The 25,788-nt window shown below is 40.7% G+C and overlaps 1 non-coding gene and 1 pseudogene across 1 annotated transcript; one reads left to right on the top strand and one right to left on the bottom strand.

Annotated features, from left to right (window-relative positions):
- Window positions 1–18,065: 18,065 nt before the first annotated feature.
- Window positions 18,066–19,398, bottom strand: LOC126676302 (ethylene-responsive transcription factor CRF2-like; annotated as a pseudogene).
- A 4,504-nt stretch (window positions 19,399–23,902) lies between these two features.
- On the top strand, window positions 23,903–24,009 carry LOC126679662 (small nucleolar RNA R71). The gene has a single exon (XR_007640948.1). It is a non-coding gene; the product is annotated as a small nucleolar RNA R71 (small nucleolar RNA).
- Window positions 24,010–25,788: the final 1,779 nt, after the last annotated feature.

Genomic DNA, 25,788 nt, shown 5'->3' on the forward strand with positions numbered 1-25,788 from the left:
ATCCTGAAAGGAAATCTGTGAGGGGTCAGTATATTGGGATATACTGAGTGAGTTCATACATTTACTAATAAGTATTCAAATAAAACATAAAATCGTAATCAATCATATGCAGCCAAGTACAGGATCCGATTGAAACCTTAATCCTCAAACATACTAATAATCAATCAATCAACCCAATCATAAATATCAATTGCGAGTCCAACTCGCTGGTGGCCCAGCCACTAGATACGGGGACTTCCAGGCTACACCGTAGCCGAGTTCACTCTCGTATCGAAATCATAACCCAATCGTAAGTTTCATATTCATCATCAGCTCCCAGCTGAGTTATATCAAAAACTGGTGATCACACAGTCCTATTGTCGCCCAATAGGTAGCACGTTCCATCGGATCAATACTGGTTTCAAATCAAGCATATGCAATTCGTATAAAAGTTTCACATATATAACATGCAGTTCAATTAATAAGCAATATAAAATAATTGCTTAAATAAATACTTTAAAAGCAAATCATATAAACTCACTGAAAACGCTTATCCAAAAATACGTCGGGGCTTTAGAAACATCAAGCTTCCCGAGCTCCTGGTCCAGCTCCTTCTTGCCTCGCTGGATCTAAAACAATTTCAAAACATTTGACTCACATCAGAATCCTATTCTAAGATTGACTCTAGACTCGAGACTCGACACGTTTTACTTTCACTAATCGTCGTGCTTCTCACGTATACTCCGATAACGGTATCAAACTCGTTCACGGATCAGAAATCACTTCTAATCAAATTCCCGTTTAACCCCATTAGGTTAACTATTCTCATTAGTCGATTAACTATTATTCGATTTCCGATTCGATACGTAAATTCCATTAATTCAATCGAGGTACGAAGATTCGGGGTGGTGCACGTTCGTGCAGGGAGGTACACGTTCGTGTACCTTGATGGTACACGTTCGTGTACCTTGGTACACGTTCGTGTACCATTAATGGTACACGTTCGTGTACCACAAGTACACGATCGTGTACTGTCGTGCACGATCCCCCGGAATCGATTTCCGAGGTTTCCGACCTGCTATATACGTAAAAACGCTCCAAACTCAGCCAAAACGCGTATTCTAAGCTCAAAACGCTATAAATCAATCCTAAACTCGATAAAACGATAAAATCATTTCGTGGCCTAAAACTTTGAATCGATATAACTTAAAATATATTCGACGAAATGGTAAAACGTCAAGCTTACCGTGATTACCCGTCGAAATACGATCGTTTGGAGTTATAAAACGTCAGAAACGGACGAGAAACGAAAACCGCGCGACGAACCGATCGGAAACGAAGCGAGAGTAAGAAAATGAACTGAGGAAGAAGAGAAGAGCATCTGGATCCTTCTCCCTCTCAATTTATATATATATATTGGTTAATTTGCTATTTGGTCCTTGAAACTTTTCAAAAGTTTCAATTTAGTCCAAAACCTATTCAATTAATCTTTCTATTAATTCAAATACGTATTATTTATCTCCGAATAAATAATACTAACTTAAAATATAGATTTTCATCGAAAATCCTCCAATTTCTATTTTCGGGCTTAATTGGCTAATTTGCACTTTAGCCCCTAAACTTTTCAAAATTTACAATTTAGCCCCAAAATACCTCCACATCCAAATTTTCAAAATTAACTCCTTAAATTCCGCTAATTGACTCATTAAATTTTTATTCTTGAATTTCCGATATAATTAAATTAAATTCTCCTTAATTTAATTTATCGGAAATCACGACACGTGGCACGACGTAATTATCTTAAAATATTTTGGGGTATTACAAGTTTCCTCTGTATACTCTTTGATAGAAGGAGTACTATACCAGACCTCAGTCACACACCCATGGTGCAAATGCATATCACTGGAAGAAGGAAGCTACGTTCTTAGAGAAATTCATGAAGGAGAATGCGAAGCTCATGAAGGCGCAATCACTTTGTACAGAAAAGCAATGCTACAAGGTTTCTATTGGCCCACCATGAAGAACAATGCTGAAGAGATGGTTAAGAAATGCGACAAGTGTCAGAGGTTTGGGTCACTCATCAGAACCCAAGCCGTCCACCAGTCAACTATCGGAAGCCCTTGGCCTTTTATGATATGGGGAGTAGACATATTGGGACCTTTTGTCCCAGCCAGAGGACATGTGAAGTTTATAGTGGTAGCAGTTGATCATTTCACCAAATGGATAGAGGTATAGCCCATGAGCACCATAACGAGTCGAAAAATCCAGAGGTGGTTATCTAATGAAGTCATGAGCATGTATTTTTGTATTAATGTTAAATTTGGCTAAAAACGAAACAAAACCACACACTAACCTGTAACAGGTTCGGCACTCCACATGCCTTAGTCACAGACAACGGGAAGCAGTTTGACTGCGCCAGCTTCAAGGATTTCTGCACTGAGCTAGGAATTATCCTGAAATTCTCCTCTGTCGCACGCCCGCATACCAATGGACTGACAGAAGTCACAAATCGCACCATCCTTTCTGGAACAAAGAAGAGGCTAGGAAACTTAAAATGAAAATGGATTGATGAGCTCTATCACGTGATCTGGGCCTATCGAACCACCCCGAGAAAGACAACAGGGGAAACACCATTTCGCCTCACGTACGGAACAAAGGCATTTCTCCCGGTGGAAATTTGGAATGCCCACCCTACGGGTCCAGGTCATAGACGAAGACCGCAACGAGGAGTCCCTGAGGCTATGCCTGGACCTCCTCGAAGAAAGAAGGCATCAAGTAGCAATCCGAGCTGAAGCCTATCGAAGGCAGATGACTAAGAATCACAATGCCCGAGTCAAAGAAAGAAAATTTGAAGAAGGAGACTTAATCCTAAAGAAATCAGAAATTGGTAGAGGAGCCGCTGGGGTTGGAAAGCTTGAAGCCAACTGGGACGGGCCATACCGAGTAGCAGCAGTAGTAGGGAAGGGAGCATACTAGATAGCTCACCTAGATGGAACTCCGTTACACCGGACATGGAATGTTGAAAATCTGAAGATATATCTTCAGTAAAAGATGTAACCACCATTCATGAATAAAGTTACCTCTTTTTCTCCATTTATTTTATTTTTAGTACTTATATGAATAGCAAGCATTACACAAAAGTATTCGCTAGTTATGATGAAGACACAGGACGAAGTCGAACACTTAATGAAAGTGCCAAAAACGACGTAAACATATGACGCAATCAGAAGACTCAACCACCAACAATAAAGAAAGTCACCAATACTTGAACATACGAGACATGATGGATAAAGGACCAGAACAAGGGACAAGACTCACTACAATGGCCCTGAGTATGAACCCAGAAACCGATCTATTCAGGTACCTGACCCAGTACGCAGCTATAACAGCTGAAGATATCAAGATAACACCGAAACCCCTTAAGATCAGGGATAGAGGCGAATCTCAAAGAGATAACCAAAACCAATAGAGAAACAATCCTACTATGATACAAAGACTATTCAATGTATATATAGACGAGGCCTAAGCCAGGTAACATTCATATTCACTTCTCATCATTACTCTCATTGAGACCTCATCAGAGACTAACTTAGGCATCGGAGGGTGTTCGAGCCAACTCCGGCTCGAATCCTTCTAACTTGTTAATCTTGACAGGTGGGAGCTCAGCGACAACAGTGACAAGGACGATCATCAAAACCATCATTTGGCGCCGTCTGTGGGAACGATATTCGTTTCTAATATAAGTTTTAATCTTGGTTTTGAAGACGGAATGGATGAAAGAGAAGAACCGCCACCGCCGGGAGTGGTCGTGACAACAGCAGGCTTACCAGCAAGCGGTGGTCCGATCCTCCCACCCCTGATACCCGACGGAGGAATCAGAAAAAACGTTCCAATCTCCAGTGGGACTGTACCAGCAACCACTGGAGTCGCGTACGACATCACACCACCACCCATGATAAGAAACGTTTAGGGCATACACCCACTAAGTAACACAACCTCGCCGTGGGGATATTATACTCCACAGTACCAGCCACCTATGACCTACCAGCAACCGGCAGGAGGATGGTATCCAGGTTACTATCCGTGGAGTCAACCTAATCAACCAGGGTATCCGCGACCCGTCCAGCCTATTCCTTTCCCGTCCCTAGACACAGAAGGAACAGTAACGTCAACGGCGCAGATATCCCCATACGTACCCCAAGGGGCGCCTATGCCGCCCCTCTATCATGAGGCAGTAATGAAGAGCATCAATGACTTCCAGGACCACCTGATAGGACTGGCAAGAGATCAGGAAAAATTCGCATAGAAGAAAAACCAGGAAGTTGACGCAGAGACCAGACGTAGACAGGATCCCCCAGTCACTAAGGCGAAAGGAAGAGGAAACGCACCGAGAAGGGGACAATCTGAACCCGTACTACAAAAGGAGAAGGATGGGCTAGACAAGGGACCAGGAACAATCCCGCTCCTTGGAGACAAGACAGCCTAGGAGAAGGTCGTAGAAGCAGCGGCGCGGAACAGTGGTCGAATTCATGTGATCGATGACGACAAATCAAAGGGAACCAAGATGCCAGGAAAGCACATCAAGGACGCAGAAAGTCATTCATCCAACAAGAGGAAGGGAGCAGACAAAAGGAGCAACATCGACGAGAAAATCAAGAACGCCATGAAGAGGTATCAGAAAGAAGGCAAGGTAACAGAGGAGGAGCGAGGGGACGAAGACTCCCCACTCAACTCAGAGATACAGTCGGTAAGGTTTCCTTCGAGGTTTAAATTACCAACTTTTGAGCCTTTTGATGGAACAGGGGATCCGAAAAGCCACATCTCGAAGTTTAAGACAATCATGATGCTACAAGATGTAACTGATCCCATGCTCTATAGAGTGTTCCCTGCGACGTTAAAGGTATCGGCGCAAAAATGGTACTCATGTCCCAAGGCAGGGTCAATAAGTTCTTTCTCCGACTTAGCATCAGCATTCAAAGCAAGGTTCAGAACAAATATTCCCATGCAGAAGAGCTCCAGCGACTTAAGGAAGTGCAAGCAAGGAGAGCAGGAGATCCTAAAAAATTTCGTAGAAAGATTCAACAAGGAAGCAGTTCAAATCGAAAACCTGAACCATGACACAGCCATCGAAGCAGTGAAAATGGGAACAAAGTTTGAGGAACTCCGTGACAAGATCCTGATGAAAAAGCCAACTACCTTTCAAGACTTAATGCTAATCGCTCATAAGTATGTGGAACTAGACAAAGCCCGAAGAACCCTCACGAAACAACATGAGCACACCAAGCAGGATAGTTCCGGATATCGAGGAAAAAAGGAAGAAGAAAGGCCAGGGACTCAGCGATATGGCGTAGGGCATAGACCCTACGATTTCACCCTATTGAATAAAGCTCCAGTATACATACTCAGCTGGATGAAACAAAACCGAGTGATGTTCAACACACCCCGGAAGATGGATCCTGACGTCCAGAAAGACAAAAGCAAATACTGTCGTTTCCATGAGGGCTACGGCCACGACACGGACAGATGCTGGGACCTCAAGAGAGAAATAGAGCAGCTAATTCAGTCTGGACTTCTAAAGAAGTTTGTCAACGACAAACCTGGAGACAAAAGGAAAGGGGAGTCAACAGAGAAAGAGGAACAAAATAAGAAGCAAAAAGAGGTCGCAGGCGTAGTAAACGTGATAGAAGGAGGAGAGCCCTACAGCAATAATCATAAAAAGAAAAGGAACAGAAGAGGGTCATCCGCGGTGTTCGCAATTGAAAGAGAAGTAATCCCAGAGATATCATTCGGGCCAGACGATGGACATCACGTGAAGGGACCACACAATGATGTGTTGGTGATAGAGGCCATAATCAGAAATCACCTAGTAAAACGAATACTGGTAGATGAAGGCAGTTCTGTGAACCTACTAACCTTGGAGGCATTCAAAGAGATGAAAGGCTCAGCAACAGACCTGCGGAAGTCCTCAGTCCCACTAGTAGGCCTGAGAGGGGCACCAATACGTCCGGAAGGGACGATGAGTTTATATGTAGAATTGGGAAATAGGAATGAAGGGCCAGTCAAAAAGATGCATGCTCAGTTTAACGTAGTAGACCTCCCCCTGGCATACAACAGCATACTGGGAAGACCATTCTTATACCAGTCGGGAGCAGTGACTAGCATCAAACTGCTGACCCTGAAAATGCCAACGTCATCAGGGATAGTAGTAGTAAGAGGAGACCAGGAGATGGCTATGGAATGCTGCTTGGTAACGAAAAAAGAAGATGAAAGCTTGACTATTGAGGCGTTCCCAGGAGACGCAGTAGAAGAGGAAGAGTCACAAGGGGCAGAACCAGTAAGCGTTATGAAAGAACTTCACCTAACTGAGCCCAAGACTGTCAAAGTAGGCACTGATGTACCAGAAAAGATAGCCCAGGAAATAACAGAGATACTGAAAAAGAACGTAGAGTCTTTTGCCACTGAACCAACGTAGATTGTGGGAATCGATCCCAAAGTAGCGTCGCACAAGCTGAACGTGATCCCAGGGAGCGTACCCAAGGTCCAAAAGAAGAGGAGATTCACCGAGGAGAGGCAGAAGATAATTGCAGACGAAGTAAACGTATTGGAGGCAGCAGACTTCATCCGCGAAGTTTTCTACCTTGAATGGGTGGCAAATATGGTCCTAGTAAAGAAGGCAAACGGGAAGTACAGGATGTGCGTCGATTTCACGGATTTGAACAAAGCCTGCCCAAAGGACAGCTACCCGCTCCCCAACATAGACCAGTTAGTAGACTCAACAGCCTGCTATCTCCTATATAGCTTCATAGACGCAGCGCAAGGGTATCATCAAATACCGATGGAAGATAAGGATCAAGAGAAAGCTTCGTTCGTCACAGACCGAGGCACGTACTATTACAAAGTCATGCCATTCGGACTGAAGAACGCAGGAGCCACCTATCAGCGTCTGGTCAACTTCATGTTCCAAGACCAGCTAGGGAGGAATGTAGAAGCCTATGTTGATGACATAATTGTGAAAAGCCTGACAGCAGAGGAACACCCCCAAGACTTAGAAGAAACCTTCAAAGTTCTGAATAAGTTCGGAATGAAACTCAACCCGGCAAAATGTGCTTTCGGTGTTAAAGCATGGAAGTTCCTAGGCTATCTGATTAGCATACGAGGAATAGAACCAAACCCGGATAAGATCCAAGCAGTGATGGATATGAAGGCCCCCCGAAGTGTGAGGGACGTACAGAAGTTGAATGGCAGAGTCACGGCACTGGGACGTGTCATTTCTTCCTCAGCCAAAAAATGCCTACCGTTTTTCAAACAGCTCCGGAACATGAAGAAATTCAAATGGGATGAGGATTGCCAAGCCGCGTTTGAAGAATTGAAGTCATTCTTGACTAACCCGCCCCTACTGAGTAGGCCCATAGCCGGGGAGAACCTGTACCTGTACTTATCGGTAGGGAGAGAGACTATCGCCTCAGTACTAGTACGGGAAGAAGAGGAGGAACAAAGGCCAATCTACTACATAAGCAGAACGCTAAAAGGGGCAGAGCTCAATTACCCAACCATAGACAAACTCACACTTGCCGTAGTCATAACCACTAAAAAGCTCAAACCATATTTCCAAGGACACACAGTCATAGTACGCACAAACCAGCCTTTGAGGAAAGCACTCTATCGACCTGAGACCTCAGGACGATTGGTCAGTTGGTCAGTACAACTGGGAGAGCACGACATCAGGTACGAACCAAGGACAACCTTGAAAGCCCAGGCACTCGCGGATTTCGTGGCTGAGATGACAGAGAAGCCATGTGACTCAGCAACCGAGGAGTTAACATGGAACCTATTTGTAGACGGAGTCTCCAGTGACCAAGGAGCCGGAGCAGGCATAGTCCTATTAGGACCTCACAAAATCGCAATTGAGTACGCAGTACACCTAAGCTTCAAGGCTACCAACAATGTGGCAGGTACAAACATGTTTTATTCATTTCTCAAGCAAATATTACCGCCATATGCTAACAATGTAGCAGAATATGAGGCCCTCTTAACAGGACTTGAAATTGTGATAGAAGTAAAGGCGGAAAAGTTAAAAATCCACAGTGATTCCCAACTGGTCACTAGCCAGGTTCTGGGACAATTCCAGACCAAGGACCAAAGCATGGCGAAATACATGGCAAGAGCGAAGGAACAAATCAAGAAGATTGAAAAAAACGGAGGACAATGGGAAATAATACCCATCCCCAGAGAAGAGAACACCCGAGCAGACGCATTAGCCAAGGCAGCCGCAGTGAAAAGCCAGCTATATGTGTCGCTCCATATGAAGGAAGAGCGGATGACACCAACAGTAGAGGAGCAGCAGGTGTTACCAGTCGCAGTACTTGATCCATGGATGCAACCCATAGTGGCATATTTGGCGGACAGAGTCCTAAGCTGGTTCGAATTTCCTCTGTTTACTCACTATTAGAGGGAGCACTGTATCGGACTTCAGTCACACACCCATGGTCTAAATGCATATCACTGGAAGAAGGAAGCTACGTCCTTAGAGAAATCCATGAAGGAGAATTTGGAGCTCACGAAGGTGCAGTCACTCTATACAGGAAAGCAATGTTGCAAGGATTCTATTGGCCCACGATGAAAAGGGACGCTGAAGAGATGGTCAAGAAGTGTGATAAATGCCAGAGGTTTGGGTCACTCATCAGAACCCCAGCCGCTCACCAGTCAACTATTGGAAGCCCTTGGCCTTTCATGATTTGGGGAGTAGACATACTGGGACCTTTTGTCCCAGTTAGAGGACAAGTGAAGTTTATAGTAGTCGCAGTCGACCATTTCACCAAATGGATAGAGCTACAACCCATGAGCACCATTACAAGTAAAAAAATCCAGAAGTGGTTATCAAACGAAGTCATGAGCAGGTTCGGCACTCCACACGCCCTAGTCACAGACAACGGGAAGTAATTTGACTGCGCCAGCTTCAGAGATTTCTGCACTGAGCTATTAATTCTCTTAAAATTCTCATCAGTAGCACACCCGCAAACCAACGGTCTAACAGAAGTCACCAATCGCACCATCCTTTCTGGAATAAAGAAGAGGCTATGAGACTTAAAAGGGAGATGGATTGATGAGCTTTATCATGTGATCTGGGCCTATCGAACCACCCCCAGAAAAGCAACAGGCGAAACCCCATTCCGCCTCACGTACGGCACCGAAGCAGTTCTCCCGGTAGAACTGGGGATGCCTACCTTACGGGTTCAGGTCTTAGACGAAGACCGCAACGAGGAGTCCCTGACGCTATGCCTAGACCTCCTCGAAGAAAGAAGACAGCATGTAGCAGTCCGAGCTGAAGCGTATCGCAGGCAAATGGCCAAGTATCACAACGCCCGAGTCAAAGAAAGGAAGTTTGAAGAAGGAGACTTAGTCCTAAAGAAGTCAGAAATTGGCAGAGGAGCCGCCGGAGTTGGAAAATTAGAGGGCAACTGGGACGGTCCATATCGCGTAACAGCAGTAGTCGGAAAGGGAGCATACAAAATAGCTCACCTAGATGGGACTCCATTAGCCCGGACTTGGAATGTTGAAAATCTGACGCTATACCTTCAGTAAAAGATGTAACCACCATTCATGAATAAAGTTACTTCTTTTCTTTTACTTCATTTAATTTATTTTGTTACTTATGTCAATCACAAGAATCGAACCAGTAGTATGACGAAGACGCAGGACGAAGCTACACATCTTTTCATTACAAAAAAAAAAAAGCAGCACAAGTATATGACGCAACAAGACGACTCAACAACCAGTCGCCAATACTTGAACATATGAAATGCAAATTGTTCAGTTAACCAAAAGAAGGAAGTCTACTGTGAAAGACTCCCCAAGTACGTACAAAAGCTACCTAACAAGTAGCAAGAAACAAAAATAAAACGGCCAAACACACGGCCTATACATCTTCCTCTGGCAGGGTCGCTCCCTCCTTTGGACCAACCACATCTCTTACGGGAAGAAAAACATCAATTGGGTCCACGTCACCCAGCCCTTTGTCTGAGGCACTAGCTTCAACATCGGGGGTAAACTCAGTAGACAGCGCAACTACCTCATTCCCAGCAAGAACTCCAGAAGAAGGCGTCTCCTCCTTCTCCTCAGCACCTTTGACATTCTCCTCGGATCCTATCGCATCGATAGCCCCATCATTAACTACATCCGACGGAAGAATAGGAGAGACACTCCGCCCTGCTTTCTTCGCAGCCACCTTGGCCGCAACACGCTGACCCAGCGCACGAAGATCAATGGACAAAAACTTGTTTATATCATACTCTGGATAATCTGAATGCACAATTTTGATGACGGTAGAGCAGAAGTCAGTCAAGCACCCGCTTACGTACACATTAGCATCTTGCTTGCTATTTATCTGCTCCTGCAACAACTTGTCATAAGACAACCTCAATTCCATCAGAGCATTCTCACGATCAGAGACCTTTTTCTCCATAATTTTAAGACGATCCGCAGCCGTCTGACTCAGCTTGGACAACCTGACTTTCTCCGCAGTCGCAGATGCCCGAAGGGAAGCCATCTCCTTTTCATGCTTGTGACTCAATGAGATCATCTCATCTCGGTGACGACGCATCACAGCATTTCCTTGCAAAAGCTGTCAGAACACAATACAAATAAGCAACTAAGCACGCAAACACAAACACAAAGAGACAACACTGAGGGAACTATTTCAAACCTGAAGCAAAGCGATGTCAACCCGGTCACAAGCGTCACCTTCCGAGAGATTTGTCCAAGACTCCATATCCTGAGGAAATTGTACAAACTACGAGAATAGAGACGCAATACCAGGAGAGGTCACAGTCACATTATCCACGTTTTGCTCCAACCACTTCTTGGGACTGGGACAAGCATCCAGGTTCGTTTTCAAACGCTTGGCGGAGCCCTGTTTGGACTTATCACGACCATCACGGTTCTTTTTCGCAGAAGGGGCAGCCATGGCGGTATCCATGGACTTCTCCAACTTCACCACAGGCTTGGGAGGAAGAGAAGCAGACGCCGGAACAATCCTGGTAATCACAGGGACATCTTCATCAAAGGACAGTTTCAGCGAGTCAAGATAGTTATCACCCATGTCTGCATTCGCCAAAAACAAACGAATCAAAAGATGAATAGACACCAAGTAAAAGAAAACAAGACAAATTGAAGCATACCATGAGAGGCAGTCAAATCTACATAAGACGCAGTAGGAGAATTATGGCAAGATTGAGATAAGGTACCCTCACTCTCTAGAGGACCCTCAGTCACAGCACGAAGGGGCAACTCAAGATGAGGAAAATCTCGCAGAAGGTACTTATCTACTAAATCATAGCAATCATACATACAACTTTTGGCATCATCAACAAGGGAATCTATTACCTCCAACTCAGTAGTAGAAAGGAGGGAGAAAGCCAACGAGGCTGCATCATCAACCCATTTAGTAGGAAAATCAACAAAAGCATCATCATGACTGACAACAAAAAAAGACCGCTGCCAACGTTTAGTGATTTTAGGGAGACCTTCAACTACCCTCTTACCCTATGAGCAACTAAACGAACATAAAATTCATTGTTGCGACGAGACACGAAGAGCAGTTGGCTAAGGAGGCCTAGAGAAGGAACTAAGCCCCGTTCGTGAGACAACTCAACGAAGCAACAAAGAGTTCTAATGGCATTAGGGTGGATTTGAACAAGAGGCACTTGATAATCTACAATAAAATCTTTGATCAGGGGATCTAAAGGAAAACGCAAGCCACAAAGCAACTGCTCCTTATAAACGATAACTTTTCCGTCACCGACGAAGGTGTTAGCAGCAACTCGAGAACTGCATACAGAAAGAGAATAGCTAAGAGGAATACCATACTCTTCACGGAACTCATCCAAGGCCTCTCTATCAACATTGGAGGTAAAAGTATCGAGTGAATTCCTATAATCTACAGCCGTACCAGATGAGGGAAGAGAGACAGAAGACCTAGTCCGAGGCATTGAATCAATTACACTACCAATAAAGCAGGAAAGAGGAATTTACCTGATAAAATGAGGAAGAAAACACCCAAAGATAGGAGGAAATGAAGTCGAAGCAAGAGCAGGATCAGAGAAGGAAGAAGAAGTAATTAAAAGAGAAAAAGGAAAATTAAAGAGAGCATTTAAAGAAACAGCTAGAGAACCGTTAAGCGGTTACTTGCGCGAAACGTGGCGACAGGCGGAAGTCCAGGGAATTTCGAAAGACTAAATTTTTGAAATTTCAAAAATTAAACCAACTCCATAAGCACCCAAGTAAAGACGACGGGTTGGGCCCAGGAAGCTCCTTCTAAAGTAAGTAAGCCGAAAACCAAGCCCATAAGATAACTACCCCAACGAATAGTCACACAAACAAGCATAAATACTTGACAAAACTGTTTTTCGGGAGGGACTAATGATGGATAAAGGACAAGAACAAGAGACAAGACTCACTACAATGGCCCTGAGTATGAACCCAGAGACCGATCTATTCAGGTCCCTAACCCAGTACGCAGCTATAACAGCTGAAGATATCAAGATAACACCGAAACCCCTTAAGATCAGGGATAGAGGCGAATCTCAAAGAGATAACCAAAACCAATAGAGAAACAATCCTACTATGATACAAATACTATGCAATGTATATATAGACGAGGCCTAAGCCAGGTAGCATTCATATTCACTTCTCATCATTACTCTCACTGAGACCTCATCAGAGACTGACTTAGGCATCGGAGGGTGTTCGAGCCAACTCCGGCTCGAATCCTTCTAACTTGTTAATCTTGAAAGATGGGAGCTCAGCGACAACAGTGACAAGGACGATCATCAAAACCATCAAGACATAAATTTTTCAGTCACCCAAAAGAAGGAAGTTTGCCATAAAAGACTCCTAAAGTACATACAAAATGCTACCTAACACGTAGCAAGAAACGAAAAGCAAAAACGAAAACGGCCAAACACACGGCCTATATATTTTCCTCTGAAAGGGTCGCTCCCTCCTTTGGACCAATTGCATCTCCTGCGGGAAGTGAAGTATCAACTGGGTCCACGTCACCCAGCCCCTTGTCTGACACACTGGCCTCAGTCCCAGAGATAGGTCCAGTGGGAGTTGTGACTGTCTCATGCACAACATGCAATTCAGAAGAAGGCGTTAACTCCTTCTCATCAACATCTTTAGCATTCTCCTCATACTCTATTGCGTCAGTGGCCCCATCATTGACAACATCTGAAGGTAGAACGGGTGAAACAGTCAGCCCCGCTTTCTTCGCAGCCACCTTAGCCGCAACACGCTGACCCAGCGCACGAAGGTCAATAGATAAGAACTTGTTCATATCATACTCCGAGTAATCTGAACGCACAATCTTGATAATGGTGGAGCAAAAATCAGTCAGGCACCCACTTACATACGCATTAGCATCTTGCTTGCTACTTTTCTGTTTCTGAGACAACTTGTCGTATGACAACCTCATCTCCATCAGGGCATTCTCACGGTCGGAGACTTTCTTCTCCATAATCTTCAGACGATCCGCAGCCCTCTGGTTCAGCTTCGATAGCCTGACTCTCTCCGCAGTCGCAGAAGCGCGAAGAGAGGCCATCTCTTTTTCATACTTCTGGCTCAACAAAGCCATCTCATCCCGTTGACGACGGATCAAAGCATTCCCTTGCAAAAGCTATCAAAACACAATTTAAATGGATTTCAAGTACAAACAACTAAGCACATATAAAAAAAAGAGAAGAAGAAAACAAAGAGAGAACAGCCCAAACCTGATGCAAAGAGGTATCAACTCGGTCGCAGACATCACCCTATGAGGAATTCTTCCATGATTCCATATCTTGAGAAAATTGAACGAACTGCGAGAATAAAGATGCAATACCAGGGGAAGTCACAGTCAGATTATCCACGTTCTGCTCCAGCCACTCCCTGGGACAGGGACAAGCACCTAAGTTAGTCTTCAGACGCTTGGCGGAGCCTTGCTTTGTTTTATCGCGACTGTCACGACTTTTCTTCGCAGAAGAAGTAGCAAGGACACTATCCATAGACTTCTCCAACTTCACCACAGGCTTGGGAGGAAGGGAAGTTGATGCAGGAACAGTCCCAATAACCACAGGGGTATCTTCATCAAAGGACAATTTCAACGAGTCAAGATAGTTATCACCCATGTCTGCACCCACCAAAAATAAACAAATCAAGAAGAGAATATACGCCAAACAAAAGAAAACAAGACAAATCGAGGCATACCCTGAGAAGTAGTCAAATCTACATAAGACGCAGTAGGAGAATTATGGAGAGACTGAGATAAGGTACCCTCACTTTCTAGAGGACCCTCAGTCACAGCACGAAGGGGAAACTCAAGATGAGGAAATGCTCGCAGAAGATACTTATCTACTAAGTCACAGCAATCATACATGCAACTTTTGGCATCATCAACAAGAGAATCTATTACCTCCAACTCAGTGGTAGAAAGAGGGGAGAAAGCCAACGAGGCTGCATCATCAACCCACTCAGTAGGAAAATCAACAAAGGCGTCATCATGAATGACGACGAAAAAAGACTGCTGCTAACGCTTATTGATCTTAGGAAGCCCTTCCAATACTCTTTTATCCCAATGAGCAACTAAACGAACATAAAATTCATTGTTGCGACGAGACACGAAGAACAGTTCACTAAGAAGACCTAGAGAGGGAACTAAGCCCCTATCATGAGACAACTCAATGAAACAACAAAGAATTCGAATGGCGTTGGGTTGAATTTGAACCAGAGGGACTTGAAAATCCAAATTGAAATCTTTGATCAGAGGATCCAAGGGAAAGCGCAAAACCACAGCGCAACTGCTCCTTATAGACAATAACCTTCCCTTCACCAACGAAGGTATTAGCAACAACTCGGGAACCACACACGGAAAGGGAATAACTAAGAGGAATACCATACTCCTCACGAAACTCAGTCAGAGCATCTCTATCAATGTTGGAGGTAAACGTATTCAATGAATTCCTATAATCTACAGCCATACCAGATGAAGGAAGAGAAACGGAAGACCTAGTTCGAGGCATTGAGACAACTACACTACAAATAAAACGAGAAAAGAAGAATTTATCTGATAAAACGAAGAAGAAAACACCCAAAGCTAGGAGGAAATGAAGTCGAAGCAAGATCAGGAAATTAGAGAAAACGAAGTCGAAGCAAGATCAGGAAATCAGAGAAAATGAAGTCGAAGCAATGGGAAAAGGAAAAAAGGAAAAAAAAGAAACATTTAAGAGCGACCAGAGAACCCTTAAGCGGTTACCTACGCGAAACGTGGCGCCCGGGCGGAAGTCTAGGGAATTTTGAAGAAATTGAAATTTTGACAATTCAAAAACTAATAGAGCAATTAAATCCCCAAAGAGCAGAGAAGTTCGGCCCAAGAACACCCCGAAGCAAATAGAATAAGCACCAGGCCCAAACAAGCAGCTACACAAACAAGCATAAATACTTGAAGAAATATTTTTCGGGGGGTGGGACTAATGATGGATAAAGGACCAGAACAACACACGAGAATCACAATGATGGCTCTGGTCACAGACCCAGAGACCAATCTGACCAATTCCCTACCCCAGTGCGTAGCTGTAACTGCAGTTATATCAAGATAGAGCCGAGAGCCCTGGAAATCAGGGATAAAGGAAAATCTCAACAAAGAGATAACTGAAATTAAACAAGGAGCAATCACATTACAACTCAAAGACTACGATGTATATATAGAATGGCCTAATTCAGGTATAACTCTTATATTCACTTCTTATTATTACTCTCACTGAGACCCATTAGAGACTGACTTAGGCATCGAAGGGTGTTCGAGCCAACACCGGCTCAAATCCTTCTAACTTGTTGATCTTGACATGTGCGAGCTCAACGACAACAATGACAAGGACGATCATCAAAACCATCAGGTATATTTGAACGAAGCTCTAATCTTCGCTGATATAGACATAATGGTTGGCAATTCAAATGATTATCAAATGATACTTTTCTTCATTCGGGTTTTATATTTGTGAAACCTTGCATGCTTCTAATACAAACTAAGCATCGCGAACTATGTGGACTTTGATCCTGTGTCACAGGTACATAGGCACTTGAAAACAAAATTCTCCGGTTCAAGTCTAGCTATAAAAATAACACCCTTTTCAACAACGAAAAATCATTTCAACCACCAAAAGATAGCTGACGTTGTCCATACAAATAACTTGTTACGTTTATCCATTTAAAATCTCTCTATACGACTAAATAAGCCATTTTTTTGTCAAACTCCCATCTTTATCCAAACAAATAATCCATGATAAACCATTGGTCAAAACATTTTTTATTGCAATTTGATTATTAATGGGAAACAATTAAAATGAACACTGAAATGAAATACAACCATCAATTGTAAGCATGAGAGGTCAAATAATGATGCATAACATGAGAGGTAGCAGATACAAAAACAAAAACAAAGTTGAAAAACAAAAATAAAAAGCTCGCCGAGTTGAAAATCTGCAAAGGACGGCTCATGCAAAAATTAGAGGTTTTATAAAAGAGCTTGTCGAGTTGAAAACCCGCAAAGGGCGTCTCGGGCAAAAATTATAGCAAAGCTTGCTGAGTTGAAAATCTGTAAAAGGAAACTCAAATTAGAGCACAATAAAAGAGAGGTCGTCGAGTTGAAAACCCGTAAAGGGCGGCTTAAGCAACACTTAGAGCAAATCTAGCTGAGTTGAAAACCTATAAAGGCCGCTCAAGCAAAAATCAGAGCGTACTAATAAAAAGTTCGTTCACATGAAAATAACTGCTATTACTTTCATGATTAAACATGTTATCCTCTTCTTGAAACACAATACATAGGCGAATTTCAATAAATTTTCGAATCTTCTGAAACATTTCCATACTATTAGGGTAAAATATCTCCATCATATAGGGGCATCCTTCTATGGCTGAAAATCATATCAAATTATCATGCACACCTTATCGCACCATGAAAAGGGGGCAAAGACAAAGTTTCCTGAATTGCACCGGGATACTGACAATTTAACATCTTATGCTGAAATATTGCTGAAATAAATTATTTTAAACAAGACCTCTTCTCACGAGCATAAGATAAGACTTTCTACATAACACCGTTTTTCATACACATTTTATACTCAAAGAACTCCTAGTATAAAAATCTTTCTACACAATTTCTTTTGCCAAACAAATTGTTGCTGCAATCACTTTTACCCTGAACTTATCAAATTTGGTACAAAAACTTCTCTCCCCACTCTCACCCAAGAGAGTGAGATAAACTCTCTGGTATTGATAGTGGTATTTCTCCCAAGATGGTTTTTAATGGAAAAAGGGTTAAAATCGTCGTTTTTTTAATTTTGCAAATTAATTCGTAATAATTGAAAAAATAATTAATTTTTTTAAGACTTTACATATTAAATTTATATTAACTAAAAATATAAAGAACCTTTTTGCACTTTTTGCAAAAAAAAATTCAATATTTTTAATCTGATGAGCAGCTGTCGGAATTCTTCACCGGCAGATCCTCATCATTGTCTCGAATCTGGATCTTGGTTCGTCTCTCCAAGCAGAAAAATCAGTGGCCGGTGTTTTGGGCGATTATTAATGGGTTTCGGCGGTAGTTGGTGGAGGAAGAGGGATAGTGGTGGTGGTCGTGTAAACAAACCCCGATGAATTTTTAGATTAAATATTTAGTTAAATTATATTAATTATTAGACTTAACTAAATTAAATTAGAGTTAATTATTTAAAATTTAAAATCTCACTTTCCAATTAAGGTGCCACGTCAGCATAGAGGTATTTTTGAACCGGTTTTGTCAAATTTAGAATAAAAGTGATATGGTTTTTCTAATTTGGACGTTTTTTATACTTTATGCCAAGTTGAAGGGGTAAGGTGATCCTTTGTTCTTTTTTAATTATAATTAATTATTCAGAATGCTCATTACCATACAATCACAAAACAAATAAATAAAAAGTGAATCTAAAATACATCTGATATATTTCATTTTCAGATACAAAATTTTCTCGGCTTAAGACTAAATTGCTGGTCATATATAAACTAGTACTAATATATTCTTAAATAGCAATAAGTTGCTCCGACCCGAATAAATCTCCGATATCTTGAAAATGATCATCGTTGAAATTCCAAGCAGAGAAACTGGAATTGAAATCAACGCTATAATCAAGAAACATATCGCCAATACCATCTTTTAAAAAACTGTCTGATATCAAGCTTGTTTCCTCAAAAAATCACTCATAGAACTCTGAAAGTCGAAAATATTATAAGGAAACATTGAAGAACATTCCAGAAACTCCAAAAAATTCTCCGACACACTCGACTGTTCTTGGGTAATTGATTTTAGGGGTCACTGTACTTTTCAAGAATTCCAAAATGGTGACCGAACTTCAAAACGTAACAAAATGGTTACTAAACTTTCAAATATGTTATTTTGGAAGGTTATTAAGTGTTTTATGGTCAAATTATACATATTTAGTAATCAAATTTTGATTATTTATAACAGATAATATCTTATATTTCATATATACACACAATCAACAAAAAATCGACCCGAAATAATTTTCTTCGGTGACCAAAAATCCTTCTATCTTAACATAACCAAATAGTGTAGTAACTAAAATGTTACATTTTGAAGTTCGGTTACCATTTTGCAATTTTTGAAAAGTAGAGTGATCTCCAAAATCAATTACCCACTGTTCTTTGATTTCACGGCTTTCATTTATTTCTTTACCGGAAATGGCTTTACTTTGTGATTCAACCTCTTTGCTGGATGACGTTGTCGGAAACAGAGAACGGACACCGTAGAAATAACATTTTGAGACTCATTGCTGGAGTTAGTGGCTTTTGAATATTTGGTTGGGGGAGTGAAGAACTTTGTGAGCGCGTCAGCTCCATGAAACTGAATAGCCGTGTTGTCATAAGTCACAGCAGCTTCCTCAGCAGTATTGTAAGTACCTAACCATACCGTACACGTCTCAAAGGGTCTCTGATCTCCGCCGCCTATTTTCCCCAAGGCCTTTGTCTGACACCTCTAAACCTTTTACCTACTGTAGTACTGTTCTTCTTCAACGGGATAACACTCGCCATAAATGATCTCCCTACAACACTTTTTCTCCGTCCATTCTTTTGTGAAACCCTGTAATGGCTTTTCAAAACTCCGTCGTTTTGAATAGAGCACGAAGATGAGGGTTCTATGATAATATTGTTTACAAATTTTTTGACACTCCGTCGCGACTTAAAGATTTCATTATCTGATTCTTCGTCGTTAGAGGAGTCAGTAGCATATGAGTTTGTAACTGATATTCGAGCAAATCTTGGTGATCTCGTATCTAATAATGGCTTGATGAGCTTGGTTTGATTTTTGTGCTCGCTAAACTTGATTCCAGTCATTTTCTTCAGGGGGGGTTTCTCGGTTGTTTAAGTTTGACACTAAAAGTGTAAGAAGAGCAGTTAAATACAGAACCCAGAAGATTCTGACCGGCACAAAGCAGAATAAATAAAGAATAAAATGTCAAGGAGACGATGTAATACCCCGTACGTTTGACGTTGCAGAAGTGGGCAACAAAATTTAAATTACAGGTTAGAGCGACTAGAAAAGGGAGTTAGCGAAGGAATTAAGTAATTAAGGACAAGGATAGGTCGATATTGAAATTTAAAGAAGGAATTTCAATATTTGTAATGCCTAAAATAATTAAACGAGACTAAGAAAAAGTTGGAATTAAAAATAAGATTAGGTCCCCGAGAAATTAGAAAATGGAATTTTACTGCCCGAAAAATATTAAATAAATAAATTATTGACGGGAATCAGTAATTAAGAAAATAATATTGATAATTTGGATATCCATATTCATAAAAGAAAAATAAGGATGAAAAAATGACGGAAATCGTCGTTTTCGCTTAAATTGGAAAATTGAGCGTTTTAGCCAAATTTGACAAAACTCGATTATTGGAATATAAATTAATAAGATAGTGGAAGAGTATTATTTATTTAGATATAAATAATACAATATTTATCGAGTTCGAACAATTAAGCGATCGACGGACTAAATTGGATGAAAGAAATGTTACGAATCAAAGCGTGAGGAGGTGGCGAATTCAAGGATTAAAGTGGAACTTTTGTCATAAATATAAAAGGGCCATTATTTGACTTTCAAATCAGAATATATCAAGATCAATCTCAGATCTCAAACACCTCCATTTTCTTCCTTAAGAATCATTAAGATGCAAAAAATTTGATTAACCATAACTCCTTCATTTTAACTCGGAATTGATCGATTCTTCCGGCTACGGAAAGAGGAGGACGATATCGACGGATTGACTTAAGAAAATATGGTTAGGGTTTAGCACAAAAATTTCTGGTTTGATTGTCTTTAATGGTGGTTGTTGATGTTGATGATTATAAGTATAGAAATGATGCTTTCGGTGTATGATTAGTTAGTTATAGGCTGAAATTATTGATTTGTTGTGAGCTATGAGGGTTGAGCTATGGATGAATATAGAGTTTGTTAGGGTTTCATGTAGGTGGAAGATGGATTGGTGGTTGTTTTGGGGCCTTGATGGCCGGAAATGATGAACCACCGTGCTTCGCGCGGTGGGGTTGCTGGCAGCAGCCATGGTGCGTTGCACAATGGTTCAAGCAGCCCCTCCACTGCCTAAAACAGGGGAGGGTGATTTGGAGGAAGGGGGGATGATGCTACCCTTCCTCGAGGGTTAAACTCGATTGGTTTTATGGAAAACGTCAAGCTACAGAGCTAGAATCGAATCGTAACGTAAAAACTGTTTTTGCACGAAAATGTTAGGAATGTTGTGATGGATTTAGATTGATAATTATAGCATGATTAGAGGCTGAAATATATGCTATAATTTCAAGTTTATAGGTTGGTTTAATCAACCAAACATTAAAGAGATAACTTAATAATTTGACAATGTTGCTGAAATTATTGAGCTGCGGAACAGTCATATTGCGTGGGTATTATCTCAAGCTATGTAGCTTCGAATTAAGTTCCTTTTGTTGTTACGAAAAATTAAGGATGTTGTATATAAATTTCTAAGCATAAGTTTCTGCTAGTTCAGCCTCTAAGTGGCTCAAATAAATCAGACCATTATGTCGCGCATAGCAGCTCTGAAATTTAGGACAGCCCCAAGTTATTAACTTTCAGGCCAAATTCCGACACCTTCGGGTGCTATTCGCAGTCCGAGACCTAAATAAAAGTTGTAGGAGACATTTTAAACATTAAGAATGTCAATTTTTCTTAAGGGTCAAAATGTTTTAGATGAACGGTTTCGATAACCGAAGTTGGCTAGAAACCTAGTTTTGGATTAAATCAATTATAGTTAGATTTTCATTAATTCAAGCTATTATTGACCTTGCGTAGGTCTGGCGAGGCGGCTACCAACAGGAATCAGAACATATAGAATGCGACATCGCTATGCTATTATTGAACTGTGTGGATAGCAAGTTGTGAGTATACTTTACTCTCGCGTATCATTACACTATAAGTATATTATTAAATTGTATGAACTAAATGGTTATTCTACCGTGAGATACACAGAATAGGACTTATTATATATATATATATATATATATATATATATATATATATATTAATAGTTCATGTTTGACAATTAAATTATGTATTGAGTAATTATGTATTTGTGAATGAATTACATATTTGGTGTTGGATCGAATTGTATATTATTTTGTTGCTATTTGTTCTATGTTTGAAATTGATATGTGATCCGAAGAAACGATTTACCTATTAGGCGTCAATAGGCCGTGTGATCACCAGTGTTTGTAAGAGCCTAGATATCGTACTTAAAATTGTTTGACATGAGTTCAATATATGCTAATTATATTTGGGTATCGGAAAGGAGGATTATGTTTGGAAGATATGAGTTTAACTCGGTCGAACTATCTCGGGACCCGAATCTGGTGCGTTAACTCGGTCGAACTATCTCGGGACCCACAACTTGGGATTAAGCGGTGGCATGAGTTAACTCGGTTGAACTATCTCGGGACTATGCCACGTGGTAGCAGTTAACTCGGTCGAACTATCTCGGGACCGTACCACTTGGATAAAATGATTTGATACGAATACGATACAGACTAGGAAAGGTTAGGAGTTTAAGATTAAGGTTTCTATCCGATCAAATCATTGTTTGTAATATGATAATATTATATTTAATTAAATAAATGAATTTCAATTGCGATGTTATTTTTGTGATAATACCGTTAGTAAGGTATATATCACTCAGCTGAAGTTGACCTCATGGTTTTAAAACATTTCAGGTACCTAGACTTGGAGTGACTAAAGGTCCATCGTTTTGGCGGGAGTATGTTTTACCATGTATAGTCCGAGTTCGGTGACCGCTGCAGTATTACATTGTGTGACCAGTCATGACCTAGGACAATATTATAGTTTTGAAAAATATTTATGACTGCTGTTGTGTATAATACAAATATTATAACGATGTTGGATTTGCGTAATCAGTGTTTATAAAATGACTAATAATGTTTTCGTAATTAAATGCTTTAGTGTTATAACATAATTGCGAAAACGTTCTAGTGAATTTCAGGCTTGCTACGGGTTTCGGAACTACAATTCTCATTCTCTAGCGCCAGTCGCGACCCTCGATTTAGGGGCGTGACAAACGAGACATATAGGGCGGGGAAATAAAGAAAAATAGAATGTTAAAGAGAAGATTGAAAATGGAGTAGATTTTGAACACTTCTCTTCTGGATTTATGAAAGAACGAGAAATTTCAAGGAAAGCGTAACATGTCTTGAAAAGGTGATCAAACCAGCGAGAGAGTGATAAATGGTTAATGCTATATATTAAATATTTTTTGATAAAAAAATATATTAAATATTTAATTATTTAGTTAATGGTGCAATGTTTAATCTTGTCAATACGTCAAATCTTGAAGTATGTCCTTTCTGTTTTGTCTGCTGCCACACTTCTTCTTAGCACCTCCCCCCTCTCTTGCACTAGGGTCTTCACCAGTTTTTCTTCCCGTATTCACTATTTAAAACCCCCACGGTCTATCATGTTTTTTCTTATTTTTAAAAATATAAACAAGTCCTTCAGCTTTAAAAAAAATTAAATTATTTTAAAAGAAAATTGATTCATAGTTGGGCACCGTAATTCAGCTTCCGGTTTATCCCGCATCGCCAGTTCTGCATACAGAAAATGGCCCACTTGGAGCTATCGATTCTGTAGTGCGGATCAACAAAGCATCCACAACCTACCTATGGACTCTTTAGGGGGGTGCATCATGCCTCACCTCCCTGCACCAACTGCCGAAGTCTTTTGGTGCCCAAAAGAAAAAAAAAAACTTGACCATGGTTCCCCGCTTGAAAATTTGCTCCTCCTATATTTGGGTTGGCATTGGCTTGACCCGAGTTGTCTCTCCATGCAAAGTTCGGATGATTCCTCCACCCCGGATTATAGGTGCTGAAATAGGGGTCGTTGTCTTGCCTTTGTCCACTAACATAGTTGACATGCTCATTTGAGTTTTGATGTAGAATGAGACAATCCATTCCCGAATGATCATGCCCATCACAAGTCTCACAACCCATTTGATCTACCGCAAGTTAAGCGTTCCTCTGACTTGTTTGTTGTTTATAAATCTCGACTTGTGCTAGAAGTGCCGCGTTTTTGGTTTTCATCACTTCAAACTCTTGGTTTGCTCGAGGGTCATTACACCCTTTTGAGGTGGTTGCCTCAACCGCTCTGTTGACCAAGAACAACTATTCATAGCAAGCTCTTCAAGTAAATTATTGGCCTCATCATATGTTTTCTTCATAAGTGACCCTCCCGATGCCGCATCAATAGTTGCCCGTGTAAGCTCATTAGTACAGTTGTAGAAGATAGAGATGAGATGTTCTCTACCTAGATGATGATGCAGACAATTTCTCTGAAGCTCTTTGAAGCGTTCCCAAGCTTGATATAGAGATTCGCCATGTAGTTGTAGAAAATCTATAATCTCCTTGGTCATCCTTGCTGTTTTGCCCATATAGAAGTATTTATTTAGAAAAGCTTGTCCCAATTGTTTCCACGTTGTGATTGAGGTGCTTGGAAGTGATTGAATCCAATTCCTCGCCTTATCCCTCAAAGAGAAAGGGAAAAGACAAAGCTTGATTTGATCCTCCGTCACATTATGGTTCTTGAATGTGTTGCAAACCTCCATAAACTTTGAGAGATGAGCGTCTGGATCCTTAATATCCAACCCATAAAATTGGCAACGACTCTCGAGTAATTGAATCGTCCCCAGTTTGATTTCAAAGTCGTTAGCAAGGATCGGAGGTGGGAAACATCCGTAGTTGGTGTTGTCCATGTTGGGTAAGAAGAATTCTCCTAAGGTACGTCTTTTTGGATGAGCGACGACCCTTTCGTTTGGCCTATTTAAAGCTAGAGCGTCACGTGGTGCCGGAGGATTAACCCCATCAAGGTTTAAAGGAGGGTTATGTTCTTCCTCCATTGTTTTGGATTTCCGAGCTGTTTTTCGGATACTTCTTTCGAAGGAAGTTAGGTTTGACTGAAAAGGTTCTAGCGGTTGTTTGGTTCGTCGCATATTAGGCAAACACTAACCAAAAACAAGAAAACCAAACGTAAAATCCAATAACAATAAATTCACAAAGTAATAAAAATGACTGAAAATAAAACTAACTCAATTAAGAATAAGATGATCATAGTTTATTTAATCGCAATTGCTCCCAGACAACGGCGCCAAAAACTTGTTGGCAAATAATCGCAAGTATACGATATCGCGCAAGTAATATAATTTTGGAAGACCAAGTATCGATCCCACAAAAGTAATGGACTAAATAACTAATTTAAAGTATTCTTTAATTGGCTAGCTAGAAAAATCAATGGAGTTTTGTAAGTTAATTAAACACTAAAGTAAACCAACTCAAATAATTAGACTAATATAAACTGAAAACAAATAAGTAGATTAAAGTTTAAACAATAATGATAAAGTGTTCAAGGATTGATAACTCCTAATAAACTAGTAAAAGAATGGATTAAGACTTATTAGTGATTTTATCGTGAATCGAGCTATTTTAATGCACCGAATCCCGCCCTCTCAAGCTTCAAATATCCGAATAAAATCCCAACCTAATTAACTAACCAATTATTAACTTGCTCTCACAATATTAAAACTGAATCAAATAATCAAATGGTAATTATGAAGAAAACTCTATGACTACCTAAATTCCAACCCGCTCTCACGGTATTTTCCTCTAAGTTCTTAATTACCTATTTCTATTTAATTAAAAATCTCTCAATTAGTTAATTAAACACAAAATCATGAACTAAGTGATCAATTCAATTCAAGCATTAGTTGTAGTAATTAAAACACGATTTACACACTTAAAAAATCCTAATCCAATTCGGAACTAATCTAAGTGTTCATATCAATCCCCAAACAAAGGATTTAGTTGCACATGCTTAAGCTAAAATTAAACAAAGAAGATGATAAAGAATTGAACATAATTAAAATAATAAATACCGGAGTTGTCAATTTCGGAAGAATCGTCTTGATTAAACTTGAAATATTCACAATCGTTTTTCGCAGAAACTAATTATAAACTACTTATAAACTGCTGGAAAAAGATGCTAAGAAGCTATTTAATCGATGAAGTAAAAATAAACTAAATTATCTAATGTCTTAATCTAGGCTATTACAAGGTCTTTTTATAATGGAGGAAGCTCTGGAGTCTTCTAAGTCGTATTACAAGTCGAATTTATAATAAGAGTTTCGGTTGGAGTTGGAGTA

Source organism: Mercurialis annua, linkage group LG4, assembly GCF_937616625.2.
Source record: "Mercurialis annua linkage group LG4, ddMerAnnu1.2, whole genome shotgun sequence".
NCBI lineage: Eukaryota > Viridiplantae > Streptophyta > Magnoliopsida > Malpighiales > Euphorbiaceae > Mercurialis > Mercurialis annua.